The following is a 20,339-nucleotide window of genomic DNA, read 5'->3' as shown; positions in this document are numbered from 1 at the left end:
CACAAGTGACATATGTCTGAATGAACTGCAAAACAGTGGCATCACTGTCCTGACCAAATTAAGAGCATCTTTAATCCACAAAAGAATGTGCATGTGTGGTGCTCCTCTGGCTTGGTATTTTTTTCTCCAAAAGAAGTGTTGCACTTCTCCGAGGGGAGGCACTTTTTTATTACAAATGAAGTGTAGCATGGCAATAAAGCGATATATCTTGATACATTTACCGGATCTAGAGAGCAGAGTTCTCCTGGTATTATTATATCTATATTTGTATTGTTTTTGTTTGCTATGCGTAGGAAATCGTGCAAATCTTCCCATGTATGAACTTGTGTTGTCAGAACCAGTATTCTTTTGTACCAGGCATGTTTGCTAAAAGATTTGTAATGCTCGACTGTAAAACTTCATCTTTTTCTTGCACTTTTTGTAGTAATTGCGTGGCAGACCTATTTTGAAAATTTGTACCTGATTTCAATGTGTGTGCAACTCCGTAGCATAGAGTTGCTAGTTCACTTTCAAAGAGAAGGTGGAATAAGTATTCAACGTTTTGTCTGAATCTGGGATCTTCAGAATACATTCATAAAGAGCGGAATTCTGATGCTGTTATTTGTGTGGGTCTTTCATCATACCTTCCTCCTTTTCCAGTAGGAAAGAGTAGAGGAAAGGCTCGTGTTTCTACACTTTTTCCCATATGTTGATTGGAGATCCTTTGGCTTGTCGCATTTGGTAGGCTTCCAGTGCATCATCTATGATGTCTTTAGAGTGCAATGGGTGAATTGTATAATGGTCTAAAATATTGGATTCTGTCGTAGGATCTAGAAGTTGAAATGGGCCAGTTCCTGACGAGTCTTGAATTATTTTGGTGGTTTTCCTCATGTTTTCTTCAATGTCTATTTCTTTGTAGTATTCATTGTTGTCTTTTAGATATTGCAGGGCTTCTCTAACTTTAAGTAAGTCCACTAGTTGCTGCCAATTTATTTTGTCTTTTGTAGGTACGCCAATTACTAGCATAATCAAAGATTGATCTGTTGGCTGTTGCACTCCCAGAGTGTGTACATTTTCTTTAAGATCTAATGGCAAATAAACTACTTTTCCACAAATGCCTTTTAGTAATCCAGAGGGAGGTAGTTTTGCTGTTTTTGGTTGAAGGCGTATTATTGCTTGAAATGGGTGCACTGTTTGAATTATAATGCTCTCATACAAGTTAAGTGTTGCAGTGGTTTTGGTAGTGGGAATAATTAAAAGTTATTAGTGATAGCACGTGAAGGTATTTTAGTTGTTGTCAAGTTTTGCAGTGCAATATCTGCAAAGTATTGAGGGGTTAGTAATTTCGTATTTGTTTTCTGCTATAAGATAGAGAGCCAATTGGAACCACTTGGAATCTTCATTGTCTTCTATTTTGTACATCATGTCTACAGTTTTTGTGCTATTTTCATAAAAAGTCCTCCGGCTACACACATGCACATGGTTTGGTAGGTCAGCAGATGTGCTTTTAAACTTTAGTATTTCTTTTTTGTATGTGTGTAGTAGAGGTTTGCCATCTGTAAAGTTGTGGCTAGTGTGTTCTAAAGATGTTGAATTTTGTAAATGGCTTTCACTTCAAAAATATTTTCTCTGGATGTGCTCTATTTCTTCGAGTAGTTCTTTGGCTGTACCATGTAGAAGAATGTTATTTAAATTGGCCAGTGCTAAAGCAGGACTTTTGGCATATTACAGTTTATAAATGAGATTTCTTACAGTTGAATGGTGTGTTCCTATCATTTTGATATGGTGGAAGGTGCTTTTGCAAATAGGTCAATTTGTCTTTGTCTTTCACGTACTGATTGAGGAACTGGTGTAAAGATGTAAAAGATTTTTTGCCTATGTTACACATTGATGTGCATAGCCATTTGTAGACTGGACTCATTGGTTCAGTGGAATGGAGAATTGATGGTAAGTTTGCTGGAGATATTTGTGTGAGCAGCATTTCTTGTTCCATGATGGTATTATTAACCTTTTCATACCCGCGTCCACTGCTATGTATGGCAATTGGGTTTGTTTGCTTTTGTTTGTATGCTTCTTCATTGAAATATGGTTCTGTTGATATTCTGTTTGTTAAGAAGTCCTTGTTGTAGTTTAGTAGTTAGTTTTGTTAGTGGTTTCATTCTGTTTAAATCTAATATAAATAATTTCCCTTTGAGAAGGATTGCAGTGTCTATGAGAGCTTCCAGGATTAGTGTTCTGCGGTAGGGTTGAGCATGATTTCTCTCCTGTTTTTATAAGGTTCTGAAGAACCAGCTCATCCAGCGTGGCTATGCACCAAGAATTATTAACAATGCATGCAAAAGGGCCAGACACATCCCACACCCATGCACGCTAGAGCAACACAAGAAGAACGATGACCCCCTGATCACAGCAGTACTCAGTTACTCTCCGCTTCTCAACAAAATAAAAAAGGAGATTAAGTCTATGTGGCCCATCCTCATCACAGGCACATCCACCATACCGCCACCCCGGTTTGCCCTGAAAAGAAGACACAACCTGAGAGATGCATTGGTCAACACAGTACGAGCAGACGCAGTCACTGTGTCAGATTCACAAGGTACACTATGGAACCTGGATCAACCATTGGGACACAGCCCATGCGGGCTATGCTCCATGTGCAAACAGACCACTCGCAGCACCATGGTAGACATTGGTTGGAAAATACCGTGGGTCCAAAAACAATTTACCAACTGCAATACCAAAGGTGTGGTGTACATGATCACCTGTCCACGCAATCTGTGGTACATCGGCATGACTGCCGTGAGGTCACGAAACGCATAATCGAACATAAATCCTGCATTAGAACTAAAAAACGGACAGCACCCATGGTTCCACATTTCCTGGCCGAGGGACACACGGCTGAAACCTTCAAATGGATCATCTTGGAAAAGATCAAGCATCCCAAACGAGGAGGGAACTATCGCGCCCTTCTCTTTACACAAGAACAAAAATGGATTTTCCGTTTAGATACCTGCAAAAAAGGCCTGAATGAGGCCATGCAATGGCAAGAGCTTGCGGTCCTACAACACTAAGGACAACCCTTTCTTTTAGCACCCTGTACTGCTCCCCTCTACCTGCCCTTGATCAGCCGGCCCATGCTGCTAGGCTTTGCCAGCTGCAAGCGACCGGTGACCCATCGATCCCAACAATGATTTTGAACCAGCCTGCTCCAGACACAGCAAGGCCCAGTTGAAAACCCCCCTTTTTTTCCTCCAATTTTGGTACCCCATGTTGATTTTCCAGCCACGCCTGGCACACATCCCTCGCGTGCCTCAGCTTCTGCCACATGGCAATGCACACACCCAGCCCACACCCTCCATCAGTTGGTGCTGCCCGTAAGCAACCCCACCATGGACCACCATGGGTTAGCATTTGTAGGGCAATGCACCAATGCAGTAGACACACCATATATACTTGTGTTCATCATTAACATATAACCCAAGTTATTTCTCTGCTTTAACCTTTCTCTACCTTTTGCCTTCTCCTGACTGGCTGCACTGCTCTATTGAACCACACAGCAGGTATGCCTTAATGATTTTTTAAAAATTTCCTTCCGAACTTCTCTTCGACTTTTTTTGTAAATCCGGGGACTTGCTGCCCGTCTTTGCATCAGCCTCATGTGCCCAGATGCGGTAAAGATACTTCTACATTTACTGTCCGTCATGCGCCTGCACAGGGTTTCTTTTTCCCTGCAGGCTTGACCACGCCTTCCTCCTCCGGCGCTCGCACAGCCCCTATGCGGAGAGCCCCGATTGGAGGGATGCCTGACATAACTTTTACCTGGCACCCTCCGATTGGCCGCGCTCTTACTGGGCTAGCAGGCCATGGCCCTTCTCCCACATCACACGCGGAAAACATCGCTATATCTTCTGCAGCCGTGCACAACTCAACCAGCGCTCTTCCAGTGAGCAGGTTGCAGCGATTCCCCTAAGAATCAAGTCAGGTACGTTCTCCTGACCACACGGTTTGCTAATCTAGCCACAGCTTGTCTATAGGGATTACAGGCAGCTCTATCTTATGCTGACATTTCTGTTGCAGACTTCGAGCCCTACGTGAAATTTTTGCTTTTCCTGAATCAGACATGCATCCAGGTAGGCTACTGTGTGCTCCACTATTTCTGAAGCAGTTATGTCTCACACAGTGATAACACTGAATGAGTAACTAGGCATGACATAGATACAACATGACATAGATATATAATTTCTCTTAAAGAGGAGCGCACTTTTTGCCAGCCCCTTTGTCTCTCTTCATACCTCCCATTGCCCCTCCACACCCCTCCCAGGGTTTAGTTGTCTAGTTTTTAGCCACACCAAACAGTGGCAATGATCCTGACAGAGAGTGAGCAACCCTTTATTGGTCAGCAATCACTAGCCATTAAACTAGATTCTGAGCAGGTTCTGGCTGCATCACTTTGCAACATTGCAACTTGAGGAATACTTATGCCCCTCTTGTAATGTTCTTTGTGTCTCCTCTCCAGGATTCCAAGCAGCCTGCTTGCGCTGCCCGACTTAGAGGCCAGCAGGAAGATATAATTGACCAATTTGTGAAGAAATTTGTGTCCTGAAGAAGATGGTCTAAACCACCAGTGTACCATCGAAACCGGTCGACCATATCTGTTGAGGCTCCACCACAACACCACGAGATATCCCTGATATCAGCAGGGGGTACATTAATAACTTACGAAGAACCTACACAGCACGGGTTCCATCCATAGCAAACCCCATAGCCAGTGGGATTCGTGTTTTTAAGAAAATATATTGGGCCTCATTACACGGTAGGCGGTGGACCAAGGTGCTATTAGCTATTAGCTATTAGCACCTTGGTCCATGCCGGTAAATTACCGGCATCGCCTTGGAGGAAAGGGGAATTACCGCCCTATTCCAAGGTTAGCGGGGCGGTAATTCCCCCTCCCTCCATTGCCCTTCCCCATTCCCTTTTGTGCCCCATAGGGCATAATGGGAATGGGGAAGGTGCTAATTACGGTACCGCAAATTACGGTACTGTAATTAGCACCCTGGTCCCTTTGCGGGTCCCTACTTTAACGGCTGGTCTACACTAGCCGTTAATGTCGGGTCCCGCAAAGGGACCTCGTAGTAAGGCGGTAAGGGTTAACGGTCACCGGTACCATTACCGGTGACCGCTAACGCTTACCACCTTCCGTGTAATGAGGCCCATTATGTTTTACATTCCCAGCGATTGGGCAACCATCAGCATGCAGAGAATGTGGAGCCATCAAGGTAATTAAAAATGCTCAAAATCCCGATGACTCCAGTCCCCACATGCTAACTGAAGCAGCCTGGCTTTAGACTACGAGATCTAATCCCCCTCTCATACTCACCTCTAACACCGATGGTTGCCCCTCCCTCTTGTTAGGCTGTTGGTTACACAATTTAGTGTGTTGTATAGATAACCACATTCTTTTTAGAGAGTCAGGGACAGTCTCTCTTCCTATCCCTCTTAGATAGGCGTTGCACCATCTGCTGTCTAGGGACAGGCACCCCCCCCCCTTTAGGGATAGGGTGTTCTTCCTGACGGTCAAAACAGCTCACCATCTTGTATCTTACCTTTGGGACTACCTTTAGTTGCCACAATCACTCACTTTTGCCTTCAACTGCAAATATACCTTCGTTCTCCCAAGGAACCATCTTTTTGTGTACCAGTATTTGTATGCTTACTTGTGGCTACATCAAGATTTATAGGTGCAGTGTTAGCACTAGTGGTAGCTGCAGTCTTTTTTTAATACCTTTCTGTTTAGTTTTACATTTTGAAAGAGGAGTCAAAGTTTCTTTACTGCAAGCTGCGTTAGTTTCGCTTAGTGACTGTATTAGCTGTTTAGTTTGAACTTTTTGTATAAATTCTGCTAGGGGTGGATGCTTATTTTGTACACTTTTATTTTGATTAGCTCTATTTCTGCGTTGCTTTCTACGGAAATGCTTTTTGGTAGGCATTCTTTGGTGTCTATTGGAGAAAAAAAGAAAGTGTGGGTTGGGACGTTGTGCAATGTATGTGTGCATTATGCATGAGTGTCTGAGTATGATGGTAGGCGTATATGTAGAGGTGTATGATTGTGGAATGGGCTGTTACTTCAGGTTGGGAAGGCTATTCTCATATTTGTGTGTTACTATACTGGTGTTCAGATGACAATACAAAGTGTGCACCTGCTGAGGTGTAATCAGTAATACTGAATTTAATGCTGTAGGATTGATACAATTGTTTGTTCTACAATACTAGAATACTACAGTGTTTGAGTAACTGTTAGAACACTACGGTAGTATTGCACTTACTTTGTTGGATGCAAAGAGTAGCTTTCTTCTGGGTTCTGCCTTGTACTTCAGACGCTACTTGTTTTCAGAAGTGTGGTCTTCACTGCAATTGTGAAAGAAGGAAATTAGTACATATGTTTATTAATGTCACAGTAATTTCACTTCAAGAACAGATTAGTTACATTTGCAAGAGAAATTGTTTGTAGGAAGAGGTACTGTATGTGTTAAATTGCATAGCTTTGTATATGAATGGGGATTTTGGAGCATCAGCTTCATTGCTAAGGGGGTTAGTGGAGTTTGTATAGGTGTGTCCTATGAGGTGCACTTTTGAAAGTATGTGTTGCTGTTGCACTGTTTCGTGTGGTAATAGATTAGTGGAAGGTGTAGTAGGGTGAGGAAAAAAGCTTGGAAAAATGTACATATTAAAAGGGAGAATGTTTTTGTGCGGTGGGGAGTCATAATGTCGAAAAATAAATGTCGACAGACAAAAATGTCGACAAAATAATGTCGAAAAAAAAATGTCGACTTTCATTTTTTTTAATTATATATTTATTTTAGGGGTTCGGGAGTAAAAAAAAGGGAAAAATAAAAAAAAAATAAAAAAAAGGGGGGCTGGGGGGGGAACCCCCCCATTTCGAAAAAAAAATGCATTGAAAAAAAAAGTCGACATTTTTTTTTCCACATTTTTTTTTCGACTTTTTGACTGTCGACATTTTTGTTGTCGACATTATGACTATAAACCTTTTTGTGCGTGTAATTCCATTAATTTATTTTGTGCATAGATGTTTCCTACATGAGTACTGGAAACCTTTCAGTCCTTTGACTTTGTTATCCACATTCCTATTAGCACTGTTCTGAATGTACACTTGTATTTGTTTGATTTTGCAAGTATGGCAAGTGTCAGGCATTCTGTTTAAATAAATGCATTGTATGTACTTGCAATGATTTTTTAAGATAAAAGCTGGTCTCCTGTTTTGTGTGCATTCTAGGAATTTATAATAGTGTGTTAAGGGTTTAAGTGGTTGTGAAAATGACAGAAGGATGTAAGAGAATTATAGGTTGGACACTGCAATGAGTAATATGGGTAATTTAAAATTTGGAAAGCAGACAGATTTCTAAGTGAACTTGATTATAGGAGAACGGAGAAATTAGAGTATGCTCTTTTTACAGATTATGCAGGGTCAATGGCAGGTACCCTGTTGACATTTTATTTATAAAAGAGTTGCATATGTACTGTAAACAAAATATTCATACCTGTAGTTTGTATTGATGCATGTAGATGTGGACGAATCTGACAGGAGGAATCTTGAAGAGTTTTTCAGTAGTTGTAGCTGTAGGTGCTTTGCAATCACAGGACACTTGTACTCAGAGTGATGAACAGTACATCTAAAATGCTAAACTGTGATGACAGTTTTAGATGTAGAGTTCTTGGATGAGATTGGTGGATGGTTGTGTGACTGTTTAACAGTAGCCAATGAGGGAATGGTGCAGAGATTGAAGTGGAAAGGGAAGAAGAGCTGCCCCCGTGTTACGGGGTCTGTGGACACTGTGGTTGTCCACGGACAGTGCATTCCACATCCGGGGCTTTTCAGCATATCTGGTATGGAAATGGGACTGGGGGATTAGCCAATCAGGTGCTGAGGATCTCATTCATAGGGATAGAGGGTAATCATTGTTTTCATTGCTGAATGTAGTGAAGATGGCTGTGGTTGCAGAGATGGACAGAGTCAGAGTGTGGATAGTGGGAGATGGTTTTATCACTAATCTGCAGTGGTATGCAAACATGTGTGGCATTTCTCACAACTTGGATTGCAGGGAGTGGAGGCTATGTGGTGTGATGTTCCAGGGAGAAATCTGCAAGGTGTATTTACACTTTGTAAAAATATGGCTGTTTTGAACACTCCAGATATCCTGGTGGTAAATTGTGGAGGAATGTATTTGGGGTATCCTAGTGCAATTTGCCGGGTGCACTGAAGAAGTTGCTAAAGGAACTGATGTACCTATTTCCATCTGCAAAGATAATTTTTTCCCAAATACCACCTAGGACTGCATGGATGTCTTGTGGTGTCTTTAATCCTCAACAAGAAATAGCAAGATGTCTTGTTAATGAAGGAATATCTTATTTTAAGTATTCTGTAGGCATGTCATCATTCCAAAATGAGAACCTTTTTTGAAGATGGTGCAATTTTTTGGTGATGGAATGGTTCACAGATTGTGGTAATGCAATATGTCTTAGTGATATTCAGAACTCAATCAGGAAGTTGTTGTGAAGTCATGTAGCAACAAAATCTGAAAAAGCCTAAAAAGATCCCCTAAAAAAAGACTCTTTTCAGAGGCAGCATCAAAGGGGAAATGAAGTATACGTGTTACATACAGGGATTGTGAGGCTGAAAGGCATGCAAATGAGACTGTGCAGGCCAAGGGATTGCTCAATAAGGTATGTGTAAGGAGAGACTTTGGCAGAAGCCTGTTTCCTGAGTCCTGAGAGAAGAGCAGATGGCTATGGCTTTGTCTTTCAGAAGGCAGAGTGTCTGGATATTGGGTGACTCGTAGATAAATTGGTTGGAGGTGCATGCAGAGCACTTTGGAGTGGCTGTACATCTTGGATTCCCTCATGTGCATGTGCACTGGTATGAAGTGCGTGGAATGAAGGGGCTGGATTTGGTTCCTTTTTGTGCTACTTTGATGACACACCATCATCCAGACATTATTATTAATTGTGGAGGGAACAGTTTAGGACATGTGTCTGGAATCTCCCTGCAGTTTGCAATGAAAGAAGGACTTGGGAATGTCATGGACATGTTTCCAAACTCCTGAGTAATTTTTTCTCGTATTGCGCAGAGACATATGTAGCTGCGTTCTTCTTCATTTGGTCCACAAATGGAGAAAGCGAGGCGCAATGTGAACAAGGCTGTTTGCACTTTTTTGAGGGATATTGGTATGTCCTTTTTACACAATGAAAATATTATGTTTTGTAGCACATACATTTGTCACAGAGATGGAGTACATCTTATTCATGCTGGGAATCAGATTTTTCTGCGAAATATACAAAAAAATTGAGACCCTTTTTGGAAATATAGTAATCCGTTTTCCAGTAGGTGTTGACCACTTGAACTTTTTGAAACACAAAAAAAACCACAAAAAGGCTCTTTTCAGAGCCACCACTTACTTCCGGAGAAGAGTGCAATGGTTTTCATAGCGCAATACCCCAAACATTTCAATGTCTGCGGACTGTCCGCGGACTTCTAAAAATGCACAGAGTCCTGCAGCATTTCATTGGCACTTGTATTTTTAAACTGTGAAAGGTGGCTCTGAAAAAAACCTTTTTTTGCTTTTTGTTGTTTTGTATTTCTTTTGTTTTTTTTTAACAAGACACACAAGATAAGGAAGGGAAGGGAGGGTAAGGAAGGGGCACCAACAACAGGGATAAGAAAGGGCAGATGGATAGAGGAAGATGTTGGGTGGGCCTTAATCAGGTAGCTGGCAGACGTTCTCATGCTCCCAGACCATAGCTTCGAAAGCACTTCAAAGTGTCTCCCCCTGCTGAGCACCGCGTCGCAGTACATACACAATTCTGTGACCCTTGAAAATTAAGGGTCTACTGCGTCTCGTATGGCCTGTAAGGCTGGTTCTGTGATGCTCTGCCCCACTGGAGTGTCTCTTGTGGTGGCATGAGCAGAAACAGAGAATGCTGTAGAGGAACTCAACCTACTACTTTTATCGAAGGGGAAGACCCTCCAAATTGCTGCCCTGTGGAATGACCTTAGGTGTTGCTGCATGGAAGTGGTCCCGTAACTGTACAAACCAGGATTACCATGACTGAGCACAGTGTTGCACTCAGTGCAGCGCACCTTGTGTGCACGTGGCTTGGGTACCCCTCCAACGGTGACAAAGAGCCTCCACACCCAAGACTCACAGTGGCTAGTAATAGGGACTTCCACTACCTCAACCTCGTCATCCTCTTCATCACTCTCTGCATCTCCACGCCTGTTGTCCTCTGCAAGCCCTTAGGAAGGCGGTGGTAGTGGAGGGGGTTAGGGTGGTGCTGATGCAGAAGTAGCAGCAGCCGTGGATGCCATCTCAAATGTGTCAGGAGGCACAGCAAAGTCAGCAATCTGCAGATAGCTTATATCAATCCAGCAATGTGGAGCAGTGTCTGTCCTGGAACTCCAAAAACAGAATGAGCAGCAGCTCTGGGGTGTGGCCTTTTATAGGGCTGCTGGTGCACGCTTCGCAGACAGCCGTGCTGTCCGCGAACACATCGAACACCAAAGAGGGCTCAAAAAGTATCCAGATCGCTAGGGTCATTGTCTGGGACATGTGCAAGGGTTAGGTTTCACAGTAAAATACCTTGGATTGCTCAAAAAAGTACTTTTTTAGTGTACGGGGGCCCAGACTGTGCTCGCAGAGAAGAACCCACACTTAGCGTGGGTGCGGTCACATGATGACGTTGCGGACACATTCACGAATGGGACTGCTGTCCGTAGGACACCGATTGTGCGTGATCGGTTGTACGCATGCATACGGGTGTTCTACCGACAAGGTTTGGATCCCCGAACTAATTAAAAGTGCAACACACATGCAGCAGACAGTTACGGACAAGCGCGATGTTCGTAGGACCCCGAGGGTGAGATGCGCATTCGCACAAATATCCGCTGGACAGGGTTCGGGTCCCCGAACTAAATAAAGGTGCATCACAACTTTGCTGACATGCGGACTGGTTATGTGTCATACGGACACCCCCATTTTGATTGTGGACAGTACGAACAGGCATGGTGTCCTTAGGACACCCCCATTTTGGTTCATTGCGGATATCCCGGACAGTCGCGCCGTCCGCGGACACCCAAACAGCCTTTTTTTTAAAACAAACACAGACACATATAGGAACAGTATACATAATACTTTATTAATGTACAAAAATATAGAAATTATGAAATAGAGGGGGTAGCAGAAATGGAGACATATACAGGGGAATTAGAGGTTTCTACATGTTGGATGGTAGGGGAGGAAGGGATTGAGGTTTCATCATAATGTTTTTGGTAATGGGGATTTTTTGGGGATGATTGACTGGGACATTGAGAAGGGGGAGAGGTGCACGTGGGACAGTGATATTTCATTTTTTCCATGATATGGTTTTCTACAAAGTTCTTCAGAATAATGAAATTGGTAATTAATTGATCACTTTTTTGTTCTAAATGCTGTAGATGATTTTCCACAGTATCTGTTTGTTGTTCCATTAGTACATGATGTACTGTTTGAGTATTATTCTTATTTTCTGTATGTACTGTTAAAGAAAAAAAATGTGTTAGGTACATGTGAAATAATGTGTATTACTTGGCTTACTTTGAAAACTGTAGTGTCTACCATTAGCATCAGAGTTTTCAGTCATTTCATCCCAGGGAACATTTTCTTCAAGCCACTCCAGAGTGCTAGCCATTTCTGTGTAAAAACGAGATCAATAATGTTTTAGTGTATCCTGCTAAAGAATGTTTATAACTATAGTAATTAATGTAGTGTACTTACCAGTTTATTTTTCAATTTTGTTGTTACTGCTTTGTAGGTGTGCTGTTAATAGTTGTTTGTTTGTTTGTTTGTTTATTTATTTGTATGGTGCACCCAAACCAGGGGTTTCTGGGAGCCTTTAGCACAGAGAGGTTTACAGGTATACTTTAAGCTTAGTTACAGTGAGTACAGTAGATACAAAAGTTATAGTAGAACAATAGGATCTTTAGGTAAAAGAGACAAGTTCAAAATGTTGTTGCGTATATACAAGGCAATACAGATACAAAACAATGGTTACAGTGGAACAGTTTGTACAAAAGGATATACATAGAAACAGGCTAAAGGGAGATATATCCTGGAGGGCCTTAGAGGAAAGAGCTTGCGTAGCAATCGGGAAGAATTAGGTCGAGGTTATGGCAGTGTGTGGTGCCAGGGGGCATCGTATGTGCAGTATTAGAGCTAGCTGTTGGTGTCATTCGTAAGGAGCCATTTCATGGTGTTATGCCTAAACAGGCAAAAGGGTTGGTTAGCTCTAAGTGAGGGGGGTAAGGGGTTCCAAGTTTGAGCTGCCATAACAGGGAAGCTGGTTCCCCCTGCCTTTTTTAACTGAAATCTGGGCACAACCAGGCAGTCTGAGTTGACAGTTTGATTGGGCCGTGTCGTCGATTTTTTAGATATTCTTTCGGAAAGGTAAATGGGGGCTGCGCAGTTAAGGCATTTATGCGTTTGAATTCGAACAACAGATCTGCTAAACTTCACAGGACGCAATGTTAGAGAGGCACATGGGGTTGCTAGGCAATGCTTGGCAAACCGGATCACATGACAGCACTTACTTCTACCTGCTGGGCCGTTATAGGCCAGCCGTGACAATACCCACATTCCACAAAAGTACGACCGGCCAGACGGCATGAAACCATTAGTCACGGTAGCACTGAAGCTGTTAACTGGTAAACTTCGCAAGACGCTTCTAATCTCTATGTTTCACGGCTCTTGCTAAATGATACAGACACACAGGCTTGACACTAGACCAATCAATATTTCCTTTCGCACTCTGTTTACAGTTTTCCAAAGAATATGGGATTGTTAGCAGACTGCACCGTTTTACTTTGGAAGCTAAAACTCGAATATTACCGAATTCAAAGAGTATTACGCTTTTTTCTTTCTTGATTGAAATTCAATGTAAGCTGTTACTTACCTCAATATATATATATTTTTTTTAATAAACTGGGATTTTTGATTCTCACCGACTCAGAATATATGTTAAAAAGCAGGGTTTGGCTGCTATTACAAACCGGCTTTCTCCTCCTTTTGTCAGATTTCCTGAAACTCAGAGGGATAATGCACCCAGCGAAACGCAGTTTTTTGCACTCAAATAGTTACATGACCACAGACCAGGTACCTTTCAATTATTATTACTCGCCATTTTGTGATGTTGGGATATTCACCAAGTGCTCTTAGGGGCTTTCTGGTTATGTTATCTGAATGTTACATAATACTATTGCTAAACATTCCTAAATGGAGAACTGCTTACTCACCATATAGTATTGGACTTTGTTTACTATGCTTTCTGAATGATACATGATTTTCCTGCTAAACTGTTCTAAATGGAGAACTACTTACTCACTGTACACTTCTCGTTTTTCTCCCTCTCCCCCTACCCCCTTTGCTCCCTCCTTTCTTGAACTGTCTCAATGGCTTTGATATTTGAATTGTTATGATTTTTGGTTGCTCAACACTGCTGATGACTATATAATCTATGTTTTTCGTTTGTATGTGGTAACATTTGCTTATGGTGGTTATCTCATGTTAGTTATACATTTTTACGCCATGAAGACGGCCCAGTTAGGGTTGAATTACGTGTTGGCGTTTTGGTGGCTTTTGTCTAAGGAACATATGACAAATTAAAAATATTTTTGGTTTCAAAAATTGTCAAATGGCCATAACATTGTAAAAGTATATCTGAACCCCAAAGAGGTCTAAATGACACAGGAACCTTGATATCGGGTCTGCTGCAGCAAGTGGCGAGAAAACTTGCATAGTCCTGTTGTTGAGGAAGGATTCAATCCAGGTAATGGTGCTGTGTGAGAAATGTGCCGCTGAGGCCAAGTGTTTACAAAGGAGTTGGTGGTCCACCAGGTCGAAGGCAGCCGAGAGATCGAGAAGTAGCAGCAGGGCTATTTTGCTTTGGTCTTTCAATTTATCTATCTGTGTTTTGTGGTCTATTAAAGCTGTCTCGGTCCCGTGACAAGGTCTAAAGCCTGATTGTCGTGCTCCTAGGAGGGAATTCGACTCAAGATGCTCCTGAATTTGGAGGTAGGCCACTTTGTCAATGATCTTGAGTAGAAATGGTACAGTGTTAATCAGCCTGTAGTTGGTGGGGATTGAGGAGTCTAGGGATTGTTTTTTCAGTAGAGGTAGGACCCATGACTCCTTTAAGTTATGTGGGACAATATCTGTGGTGAAGGAATAGTTGATCAGTTAACTTATAAATGGGGCAAGTTCTCTTGCAGCGTCTTTAATTATCTGCGCTGGACGGGGGCGCTGTTGCCCGCAACTAAGATGGCCGCCTGATCGGAGTGCTCTGATCCCACGAACATCCTGAACTTGAATTAATCCTTTCTGGAGCCGCGACGAGAAGAAACGGCTTTACCAGCTGATGTCCTAATGCCTGCGGCACATTGTGTGCAAATTTGGCCCGAAAACGCGGAAGCACTGAGGAGTTTGCGGCCCTCCCGATATCGACGGCTTGCCCAGTAGACTGCGAGCCGCCCCAGAGATCAAGGAGAATCTCGTGCCAGACTGAGGCTGCACCAACAACGCGAGGCCGTGTGGGGGAGAAGCGCTGATCCCCGCGCTGCAGCCTCGTGAAGCAGGCTCAAAGGCGTACCGTGTGAGCCGACACCGAACTCCCGGGCTGAGTGGAGGATTAGCCGCGGCGGCTATCCACCCCCCGAACAGCAGCTGGGTCTGCGCACCGTCTTTCACGCGGCGCTGTGAGAGCAGGTGAGGGAAGTGGAGGGTGTGTGGCCCCAGCATCACGGCGAGACTCACAAAGCATGCAATAAGGGGAAGTAGGGATAATATCCCATACATACCGGCCGGCACCCTGAGACATTAAAAAACGTGGGAGGACACAATTCACCCGCGAAGTGGCACGTGACTATATACTACTTGGAATCCCTGGAGGTGGATGATTGATGGTGCTGCCCCGATGATATTTGCCACTGCGGGGGCCCAGACATGAATTTATTAATCCTGTAATCCCAGCTAATAGGCAAGAGTACGAACGTGATTCGTGGCCGGGCACCACCAAGGCACCCCCGACACCATCGGCTGGATTGTGCCCATAGGGGGATATTGCGGCGCCCCTCCGCCACCCCGGGAAAAGGTGGCCGGGAAGGACCGCACTGCAGGACAGGGCACGGCCCGATTGCATCAAGGAGCTGGGCATCCAGCACCATGAGGACCAGGGCGCTGTGAACGGGGACTGGTGGCCATGCGGTGCAACACGAGGGGGCCGCTGGCTACTTGTGTGGAGGCCTGCTGGCAGTGGTATCGGTGGAGATCCATATCGGGGATACACGAGACCAGAAGTGCAGGCGCGCTGCCACCAACCGCTGCGCAGGAACTGGACCCTTATAGGCAGCGGCCTGTGTTTAGCCCTACTCCAATCTAATACTCAGGTGGGCCGCACCTATAGCAGGAGCAGCCCTGTTCTGCAGCTTCACGGGACGTCACGCATCCAAGGCACCGGACCCGATTCAACTTGCCCTGGCCATCAGGATCCACAGGTCTGCTGATAGCTTGGTAACAAGAGCTGGTGCTACGCCCATTACGGGCCAGGTCATACACTGAAGGACCCCCTGGCGGATAAGGCATTCAAAGCCCCTGTGTGTACAGTGCCTGCTACAGTAGCCCACAGAGACACAAAACGAACTACGCTGCTATCTGGTCTAGCACCAAGCAAAGGCCTGATCCCAAAAGGAAATACACCATCCTCTTGATCCTCCGACAAAAACCCAATACACACTGCCAGGGAGTGCCCTGAAGAACACAGCCTAGCTACGGAATACCCAAAGATCCGTGCAGCAACAACGCAGATCGACCAAAAGATTTGATATATTAGTGTCCAACGGATCGCAACATGTATACAGACACACAAGTCCGTATAGACTATATTATTTCAGTATAGGCGACCGGCCCAACCCACGTCATCAACCCTTCATCTACACCGGTGACTCATGGGCCGCCACGAGAAGAAAAGCACAGGCAGGAAAAAAACTGGCCCAATGGATTCCTTTGCTAGCTCCCAACCCCAAGGGACGCCTGCCGCCACATACATGGGAGACGACAATCCTGCCGGGTCATCGTCTGATGACAGAGAAGATCGCTTAATGACTATGGTTCAGAATGGATTCCTAGCACTGAATGTCAAGTTGGATGATATTGTTTCGACGATCAGCTCCCTTAAGGCTAGAGTGGACAAGGAAAGCTCTCGAATTACAGAAACTGAGAACAGGGTCAGCACAAATGAAGATGCGATAACCCAACATAGACGGGACATAGCGCAATTGAAAGGAGAACTGCATAAGACCCAAGCAAAATGCGAAGACCTCGAATCGAGATCTAGAAGAAACAATATCTGTATTGTCAGCATTCCGGAATCCTTCTGCAGGGGCCCGATGGAACAACAAGTAGAGGACCTTCTGAAAACTCTTCTAGGCACAGAATCCTTCTCTGACCACTTCCTTGTTGAAAGGGCGCACCGTACCCTGGCGCCACCACCCAAACTTGGGGTACCACCGCGCACGATCATCGTTCGCCTCCTTAACTACAGGGACAAAGACATGATCCTAAAGCTCTCCAGAGAAAAAGGCACCCTACAATATGAGGAAAGCAGAGTCCACATATACCCGGATTTCTCGACCAGTGTCCAAATGCAGCGCAGATCCTATGAACAGGCCAAAAGGCTACTAAGACTGCGCCATGTCCCATACGCCCTTATCTTCCCGGCAAAGCTACGAATCCAACATGGAGGCAGGTCGCATTTCTTCGAGAACCATGCGGAAGCCATATCGTACATAGAGGCGACCATCCCCATTCCTCCCAAAGACCATGCCCGAGACCAGAACAGACCGCCGCGACCGGGCAACAATAACCCAGACTCAGCTGACTGAAACGGATTGACAGAGATATCCTTACCTGGGCCGTGAAGACTATCCACTCGAGAACAACGGCTCCAATTGATATCGATTGAAGTGGCTGGGATCAAGAGCCTCTGCTAATGGAGGCCATGCGACTGCAACTAGCGACCCCAGGTTATGGGGGAAGGGTTACATCATCAGGTTGGGGTTGATGGTGCAGGTGGGGGTGGGGGTGGGGGCGGGCACAAAGTTTTGCCATAATTGGCAAAAGTTTAAAAATGGAGAGACAGGTTGCATCAAGCACAGTTGTTAAGGCCAGCGGCATTCGTGAATCAATACACACATTGACATCAAAAGGAAACTATGGTACTGGTGACAAGGGTATAACCGTTAAACTCCTTTCATGGAACATTCGGGGCCTAAACAACTTGATTAAGCCCAGAAAAACCGCAGCGTACATAACCAGACACAATCCCCAGATCATACTATTGCAAGAGACGCATACATTGGGACCGGTCTGTACCAATTTCCTTCAAAGATGTGGCGCACTGCGATACTATACCGAATACGCCTCCCAATCTAGGGGAGTCCTTACTTTAATACATCCGAAATTTGGCTTCCGTATTCATGATGCTAAAATTGACATACAAGAGGGATACATTCTGGTCTGGGGAGAGCTGGCGGGACAAAAGATGGTTATAGTCAATACGTATGGCCCCGAATTGTACAACACTATACATAACATGTTAATTGAAGTTGAGGGTACGGCGGTGATTTGGGGGGGGATTTTAATACGATACTCGACACAGCTCTTGACAGGTCCACAACCTCACACAGAACCTTAACCAAAACCGCACTAGCTATACGACAGATAATGCAACAAATGACCATGGTTGACATCTGGCGAGAATTACACCCCCAAGAAAAGCGCTTCACCTTCTATTCATCAGTGCATGATTCCAAATCCCAAATAGATTACTGGCTTATTAGTTGAACACTCACAAACATGGTCTTGCACTGCGAAATGTACCCTTGCACCCTCTCGGATCACTCCCCGGTACCAATCACTCTGGGTGTCAGCGAGGCTATCCCGCGGGCCAGACATTGGAGAATGCCCCCTACCCTACTTAGAGACCCGAACGTTTGCAAATCATTACGCACTGAGAATTTTTTCAACTGAATGAGGGTTCAGTAGACCGGTGCGCTACAGTATGGGAAACATTTAAAGTATGGGTAAGAGGTGCAATCATGGCCAAGACTACTGAAAGCTGTTAGACAGGAATTTGACACCATGGAAGCCAAACTTGAGCTCCTGGAGTTTGAATACACCTGCGCACATAGTAAGGAAGCCCTTTCAGACATCCACACCACACTGGCAGAATTTAATAAACTCGCTGCAAGGGAGTTCCAATACATGGCAGCCCGAGCTCGTAGATACGGGGAAAGCAATAAAGCAGAGAGGTTCCTAGCCCAGATGCTAAAGGCCGAGAACGGCCACCCCCCTATTGCGGCCATCCAGACACCTGGTGGTGACATAGTAAACAGTGAACAGGAAATAAATTACATGTTTGCCGCGTTTTACAAATCACTATATTCCAATCAGGACACCAAAACCAAAGAAGAAATAACAGAGTACCTGCAAGCACTTGATCTCCCAACTCTGACCCTAGAAACACGTATGCTATTAGATACCCCTATATCACTTGCGGAAATTACAGAGGCAATGAAAGCATTAACCTCAGGTAAGGCCCCCGGATCTGACGGTCTAGGTGCCGAAATATACAAAGAATTCCCTGACATACTAGCCCCTGTCCTACTGAAAGTTTGGGAAGAGGCAATGGAACGTGGCCTACTGCCAAGAACTATGTGAGAGGCAGTAATAACTGTTCTTCTTAAACCCTGAAGACCCCCTCATGACATGGGTTTGTATAGACCCCTCTCACTTATTAACACTGATGCAAGGATTTTCGCAAAAATCCTGTCGACCAGGCTACTGCCCTATATGCCCATACTGGTATACCCTGACCAGGCTGGCTTTATACCAACAAGGTCCACTGCCCTTAATCTATGCAGACTCTTCGGAGTGATGGCACAAATAAATCCATCGGCGGATGCGGTGGTGGCATCCCTAGATGCCGCGTAAGCTTTCGACTCGGTCTCCTGGGACTATCTATTCCTGGTCCTCGAAAGATTCGGGTTGGGACGATACTTTGTGAATTGTGTCCGGTTACTATACACATGTCCGGGAGCGAAAATACTATCTAATCAAACTATGTCATCCTTATTTCACCTAGGTAGAGGCACAAGGCAGGGCTGCCCCTTCTCCCCAATTCTATTTGCACTCACAATAGAGCCCATGGCCGAATATGTCCGACAAAATCATGCACGCAGAGGTCATCGTATGACCGGGAAGCCACAAATTGTCTCCCTGTATGCAGATAATACCCTATTATATATCAGGAACTCTGAGGAAAACTTAGCACCGATTATGGCGTAGATTGAGAAGTTCTCTGAATACTCAGGGTACAGGATCAACATTTCTAAGTCGGAGCTGTCCCCGCTTACACCTAAAACTAGAGACAAGTCAGACACACATGGATTCAAATGGTCTCCTATGCACATCTGCTATTTGGGGATCATGGTATCGAGAGACAAGAGTACACTGTACACAGAAAACCATGGCGAACTACTACAATCCCTCACAGTCAAATTACAACTCTGGAACAAGCTCCCCCTATCCCTCTATGGGCGAATATCGCTGCTTAAGATGGTTGTGCTACCCAAGCTCTTATACCTTTTTTGCAACATACCGATTTGGCTGGGCAGAACATTCTTTACCAAATTCAACACGCTAGCTGCTACATTTGTATGGGGAGGGAAGACGGCCAGGTTGAAATGGTCAAAAAATGACAGAACTTTTTGAAAAGGGTGGGATTGCGGCACCGGACTTCAAACTCTATTACCTGGCATCACAGGCACACTTTGCGAGACACTGGTTCGACCCGGGAGACACAGCAGCACATATCCCCCTGGAAAGATATGCGGCATCACCCTCAGACCTACGTGTGGTGATGTTCGACCCCAATCGAAAAGACACATGCGAATATGACCCCGTGAGCACCACCACACGCGCATGGTTTATGATATATAAGAGAAGCGCTCTCACAACCCCATATGATCCGGAGGTGCCACTGTGGAACTTCCCGTGTATAAGCCCCACATTCGATAAGGCACTCCAGGGTACATGGGATCCACAAAGGCAGTTTAGAATGCGGGACATGTTCCCGGAAGGGAGGTATTGTGAATTAGACGATTTTGTTAGGGCGGTGGGTGGAGATCACCTCAAGCGATTCCAATTTCATAGGATGAAATCCACCTTTGCATCTAAATGGCCCTCGTTCCCAGAAGAACC

At 44.7% G+C, this 20,339-nt stretch overlaps 1 protein-coding gene across 1 annotated transcript in view; it reads left to right on the top strand.

Annotated features, from left to right (window-relative positions):
* Positions 1-20,339, top strand: part of NMRK1 (nicotinamide riboside kinase 1) — a 665,849-nt gene that overhangs the window by 597,255 nt on the left and 48,255 nt on the right. The window contains exon 12 of the mRNA XM_069625832.1: positions 13,099-13,178. The gene's annotated coding sequence lies outside the window, so the exon portion shown is untranslated. The remainder of the gene's footprint in view (positions 1-13,098; positions 13,179-20,339) is intronic.

The sequence above is a fragment of the Ambystoma mexicanum genome, chromosome 6p, assembly GCF_040938575.1.
Source record: "Ambystoma mexicanum isolate Mex_15411 chromosome 6p, UKY_AmexF1_1, whole genome shotgun sequence".
NCBI lineage: Eukaryota > Metazoa > Chordata > Amphibia > Caudata > Ambystomatidae > Ambystoma > Ambystoma mexicanum.
This window is presented reverse-complemented; position numbering and strand designations above follow the sequence as displayed.